Below are 7,249 nucleotides of genomic sequence, written 5' to 3' on the forward strand. Positions count from 1 at the left end.
TTGTTAATTTAAGCACTAAATTTTATGTTCCTTCAGTATTGAAATTTAATTCTCATTCACTTTGTAGCGGAGCTTCTATATCAAGTAATTAGAATTGAACGTTAGAATTGAAGTAGTTTTTAATATAAAATATACAGCCTGTTCAGCTTGAACGCTCATATCCGATGGCATTTAAACATAAAATGTGAATAATATCCATCTATGATTTGTACGATTTATTTTATTGTTTTAATAAATACAGCTGAAATGTGTATTAGAAAACTGAGGATACCATTTGTATGATCTAATATTAATTTTGTTGTTTTTAGTAATAATAATAATATTACTGTGAACAATAATAAATACAATTCATATATTTAGAGGACTTTTATTAATCATATTTTGAATGTCCTATACTTCTGTTCGTTTTAAGAAAATTGCCTTCCCAGGCAGGTGTCCATCACAGCTAGGGCATGTTTCCTGATATTCTTAAAATGCTAGCTAACTTTAATCACGGTTTTTACACATATTGATGAAAGCTATCCCCATCCATATATTGGTTCCGTTTATTGTTGTTGCTTATTTTTTAATTTATAAATATAATTAAAATTAAACACAAAAACATTTCAAATATTAAAAATTAAAATCATAAATACACTCAAATTTCCATAACTTGAAGTCCAATATTGCAAAGAAAAGGTTCGACTTACGGAAACTTCGAGTTAGAGAATTTTTTAATTTTTTTTTTTTAATTTTTGAAAGAAACTCGAATTACATTTTAAGATATTTATGGATTTACAATAAAATAAAGCACAGAAATTATATTGAAGTAAAATATTTAGAAAGTAGGGTTTGGGACACTAATTTTTTTCTTATTTTCAGTAAAAAGAGATTTCATTTTATTCACTTGCTTATAGTGATCATCAGTTGTAATATCATTCCATGCAAATATAAATTCTGAATTTTGAATGAGTCTTCTACTTCATTCTTGGAAGGCTGATGAGCAATTACATCCACCGAACGTTCTGTTGAATTGAATCCAGTAATTTAGAGCAATAGTACTCAATAATATTGTCATCTGTAGGAAAGCTTGATATACAAATGTCAAGCTCAATATAATCGTTAAGTGTAGCATTAGAAGTTATTTTATTTACTTTAAACCACGCTACCATCGACTGGCATTTACACAAGGAAGCAACATAAGAAGGCAAAAATTAAACATTTGGTTTGAAAAAAGAGACTTACCCTAACAGCAAAATACATTAATACTTAAAACAAAAATTCGACTTATAGAATGCACTTTCCCATATTCCTATCAGCACGGAGTAAAATTTTTGTTCGAGTTATAGAGAAATTCGAGTTATAGAAGTTCGAGTTATCGAAGCAGAATTGTATGTAATTTGCTCTGTAAAACCTTGGTGCACTGTTCTTGGTTCGAGTTTTAGAAAATTCGAGTTATAGAAGTTCGAGTTATGGAAGTTTGACTGTATTTCAATATCTCAATATTCCAATAGCTCATTATTGTTCTCATACAGATCCATAAGTCACTATGAAAATATTTCCAATATTAAAAATTGAAATCATAAATATTCCAGTAAATAAAAATTAGAATTGAAATTTATGGAAGAGTACCCAGAAAATCCTCACCATAAAGTCCCGTTAATTTATTCATATTGTACATATTGGTTTTTTATTGATCTCTAAACGATTAGTTCTACCTAATGAAGACATTAGCAATTCTGCATAAAACATAAATAAATTTAATTACTAATATCACTCGTGACAACTCACTAGAATTTGTTATTTTCTTTCAACTTTTTCTTCTTCTTCACGTTGTTTCTGTTTACAAATTATTATTAAAGTCATTATTCATCAATAAAACAACAAACAAAACGCCGATAAATGTGAAAAAACTGACGCATACGCATCTAAGCTCTGCGAATGCGCATCACATGGGCTTTAATGACTCTTTCATTGTGCGCTCTGTGCAACGGCAGCTTTTAACCCGCAAGACACGCCTGAGTTTCAATACTTTTTTTTTTTTAAATATTAATAAAAAATATTACTTTTTTTTTTTGTTTTTATTTTTTTTTATTTTATTTTTACATTGAACTGTCATTGTAGAAAATTTTATATGCGCGCACACTTTAAGGCGCAGATTTGGACATAAATCCTATTATCAACAAGCAAAAACAAAGCAAAACAGAAGAGGTAAAATAGCCCAAGAAATTAACGATATAAGCTTATGGAAGAATAAATAACAACACAAAACAACAACAACCACAATGGCAAAGGCAAAGACAACTACAACAAACGTAAAGTGGATTTACTTACAAAAGAATGAAAAATTAACTTAGACGACAACCCGGGAATGATGACTCAACTTTAATCGTCTTAGTTCTTTATTATAGTATATATTTATATATATTTTTTTTCTAAATTTATTTTTTTTATAGTATTTTATTGTTGATTTATGACTGTTTATACTTTTATATTAATATATGCATTTCTACCTTAGAATATAAGGTCTCGCACTTCAAAGTAATATTAGCAGGCCCAGAATAGCGTAATATGCGTATAAGATCGAGCGCACAACCACTAATTTACTTCAGAAGCGACTCTCTAATATCCATAATTTGAAAAATATAATAATAATGCATAAATGTAATAATTCGAATCATTTGGGGGGATGGCTTTAGCACCTTAAACACCTATCCGAGTTATATGCGTGATTCAGATAAAAAAAACACATCTCAGGAGTAAATTCTATGTACTATAAATTATTAATATTATTTTTGCTTTACTTATGCTTCTTCTTTGTTATCTATACTTTGTCTATAAATTAATTCTTTTTTATTTTATTATAATTAATTATAAAATATAGAACCTTATAACAAGCGCTAGCTGCCAAGGCCTACGGCTCCTATAGATTAATTATTTCGTTACTAAAAATGCAGTTCATTTTTCTAATAATACTTCTCTTAGTAAAATCCATGCCTTTTCTGAAATTCCATCGTGCCAGTTAGCAGCACAACACCATACAAATTATATAATTCTTACTATATGCTTGCTAGAATTGTAGATGCCACCTTTTACCAAACATTATGCTGAAGTTAATTTACAATCTGTTTTTATCATTACTTACTCCAATTCTTTTGCAACGGGTTTGTAAGTCTTGCTTTACTTATACTGTCCGCAATGACTGATTACCAACAGTCCTGTAAGGTTACTAGGATTAACCTAGAAAAGTGAGCGCAAAAATTTGATTGGAGTAGGATTGTAGCTCAAGGTGGCATCTTATATTACATACCAGTACTCCCTCATGTCAAGTATGTATTATACATTCTTATTTCAGCATTAGGTTTTTAAGTTAATTTTACTGGAAGCTTTCGTGGGGCTCTGAGCTCTCAATAACTGTCTGAAATTCTTAAGGCAGCAGAAAAGTTTCGAGACTAACTATTGTGGAAGCTGTGGGTTGATTTAGTCATTTTGGAACTCATCACTTTTCATCACTTCTTGAGATGGGTTTCTATATCCATCAAAATATTTAACTTAAAACTATGGTAAATTAAAAGACATCCTTTATACACTGCTAATCGGCATTTGCAATACACAGCATAATTTTAACTGACTCAATTAGGTTTTGATCCATCTGCAAATACATTCCAATGATTTTGAATGGTTTCATATACTATATAGGAATTCAACCATCTACTCGATTGCTTTTCAGCGGAAAAGAATGTGATTTCAAATAAATTATGAATGGTATAAAAATCAATACCTAAGAAATATTGTGTATTGAAATAAGATATATCTTAACTTATGTTCACAATTATCAGATTACTGCAGCGAATATCTTTATGCAGAAGAATTGAAAATGGACCATATATATACAATGAGATCATGACCTCATTGTATATTATATATTCTATATACCTCATTATATATTATACATTATATATTCTGTACATCAAAATCATTCTTCATTTGGGTAAAATGTTTTAAGTTTTATACAAAGTTTACGTAAAGCTATATGCAAGAAAAGGTTAAAAATCGTAGGTTGACAATTCTTAGTTTATAAAAGACGATAAACATTTACTTGATTATGCAACTGCTTATATATCCTTGCTTCTTCAAAACCATTTCCACAAAAGCCCAAGTCATACCATTTTATAAATACCAGATTTGCCACTTGACTTCCGATAATTTAGATATGTAGATACCTCCAGAATCCCGTTTTAACACGATTGGGGAGATAAAAACTGAATCGCTGTATACTTTGAAGGCCATTTTGCAAATCGACTGTTGTGATTGTTTCCAGGATTGGAAAACCTATTCCAATCAAAATTTGAAATGAGAGTACTTTGAAGATGGTCAACTGTTTTTTGAAAAATAGATAAAGATTTACTTCACCTCTTTTAAAATCTATGTCATATAATTTTTAGAGAGATATTCACACTTCAATACAATTGCCTTTTAACCAGAGTTTGTCTTCTGTATAGTGAAGACGACCCATTTGGCCTACTTCATGCTATTAATTATGGACTTGTCTGCAATAACATTTCTTGTTTTCAAGCCCATGTATATTGAAGGAATGTGACCATTTATGACTGCAAATTAAAAATATTTAATTATCTCTTTCTATTATTTTTAATATCTCAAAAGATTAAAATTTTAATTATTCTATTAAATAATATTTGTCATTGAATTATGTTCGAAAATTTTCGTATACATCCCACTGTGCTTTGATGAGACAGTGCCATAGTCTGTCTGCCTAAAGTCATATTGCTCAGTGGATAAATTCAGTTTTCGATTGCCGTCGCACAACAAGTGTCATTTTCCAGCAAAAAGTTGCAGGAAAAGTTGAAGTGAAAAGCCGAAATTTTCCGACATGAAAAGGGTAATTCCCGCAAGCGTACGCAAATTCTCTTGTTAAATGTAAAAGTATTACATACGCAAAGGAAAAATATTTTATTTATTTCCCAAATGACAAAACAACACAAATCGTGATTTGTTACAAGTTTGATACTTCGAAATGTATGTATGCATGTATGAATGTAAATGAATGTATGTAAATCACCTTTTTATTTCTCTATGCTAAGTAAGTACAGGAGCGAAGTTAATATTAGGTAGTATTATTGAATTGAAAAAAATAATAATAATAATAAAATATATTTTATTATCCAAACATATTAACTTCTTTCGTTGGCAGGATTAATATGAATAACTATCAGTATTCCAACTAAATTTATATAATAATGAAAAACTCGCTTAAGACTACCTTTAATTGAATTACTGTTCATTGCCAACCCTTTACTCCTGCTGAGCACACTCCCCGATGCATTGGAATTCCATTTTAATTCGGTTTACATGTTGTCTGCACATATCGACTAAGTTCAACCAAAAAAGACGAACCGCTGAATCTAAAAGTCTGTTGGCATTATTTTAATGTTGTATGGAACAGATACAGATGCAGATACAGCAGATGCAGCAGATACAGTGCGTTGCGAATTGAAGTGACTTTGATAAATTTTAAGTGTGAAATTAGATTTTGAAATTTTCCAAGTCGAAATATTTGCTTTAGCTTTTGTTGGTATGCCGCGTATGGTGTAGTTGGAGTTGAGGATGCTTTGCGTGGTGAGGCTGATTATTTCAGGAATATCAATATGTAAGTGTCGGTAGGTGAATAGTGTGATGGAGTAGGTATATATAGTATGTATTCGATTAAAATAAAAATAAAAAAAAGTTAAGAAAAAAAAATCAACTTTATTTACTTTGCATGCATGTAGCGATTTATATTCAATTTACAGTTTTAGATTTTTCTATAAGGTAATAATAGATTGGATTGTTGATACTATAGGAAAACGTTGTGTGCAATATTTTACAGATATTTTATATAATACAGTTGCACATAGTAAACCATAATAATTTTAAAAGAAAATTACTAAAAATTTATTAGAAATAATAGCATATATGGTAGACAGCAGAATGTTAATAGTATATCTAATTTGCAATACATCTCTTTAGAAAATGTCTTAGATCATTATTTAGCGAAGATGTGATCTTGAATAAACGAATGATGTACAACTGTATATAATCTACCTTAATCTTAAAGACTTACAACATAAAACACTTAAAGGATTTCATAGAACAAACAAAGAATAACCTAAGAACTATTACGAGATTCCTATCCAGTCATTATAAATTGAATAATCACCTAACAAAGTTAGGAATCGAATGCAACTCAGACTGCAGATACTGTAGAGAAGAGAGAGAAACCTCATACTATGTGCTAAGGGAGTGCCCGAGCTGATGTATAAGTGGAAGAAACACCTAGAACAGCAGTTCATGGAACATAGAGATTCCAGAATAAGAAAGATAGTCCTGTCTTTCATTAATGAAAACAGACTTGAAAAAAACTCTAATCCGACTAAGAGGCAAAATTGATATGTTAGGTTGCAGTGTAATATCCTATAATAACATTAATATTCATAACCTCAATTGTTAATCTGTAATCAGTAGTGATGTTATGCTACTTTCAAAACTTAAACATTTTCTGCTAAAAGATTAAACTGTATTATATGAAGAATGATATGAAAGACTCACTGATCAATCTGGTTAATGAAACAGTTAAACATCATTTTAAAGTGAATGTCGCAAATCAATGGCACTTGAAATGAGTACGAAGCGGATGATCCAACTGAAGAATATATCTTTTGGAGCTTTTTTAAAGACTTATTTAAAGACTCATAAGTACGAATTATATTTGAGATTTCTCTCATATTCAATTTTTGATGCAAAAAGAAATATATTTTAATATTTTTTACTGAACAATATTGTTTTAATCAAAGTATTAAGACAGAGAAAGTCTAGTCAGAGTTAACCAATTTTAAGAGATTTTCACCCATTTTTAATTTTTTCATTTACTTTCTGAGTAGCAAGTATTTGTCATTTGACGTGACCATGACTATCTGTATAACATAGATAGTTCTAATCAACTTATTATGGTTTAGAAACATATACTTATCGTATAATATAGTTCTTAAAAGAGTTATCAACTTTTTTAACTATGTTGACTTTAACTAGGTTGACTTTATTTTATATTTCTAATATGTGTGCGATAACAAAATGGCTTTTATGAGATAAAGGCGGAAAATCTGCTGTCATTAAAAACAACCATGGACTAGATGAAATAATGCTTCATATAAATTTACTACACCGAAATATGTACAAAAGATACTAATTTGCAATTAATCTTTTCAGGTTATAT

This window comes from Teleopsis dalmanni, chromosome 2, assembly GCF_002237135.1.
Source record: "Teleopsis dalmanni isolate 2A chromosome 2, ASM223713v2, whole genome shotgun sequence".
In the NCBI taxonomy this organism is placed as follows: domain Eukaryota; kingdom Metazoa; phylum Arthropoda; class Insecta; order Diptera; family Diopsidae; genus Teleopsis; species Teleopsis dalmanni.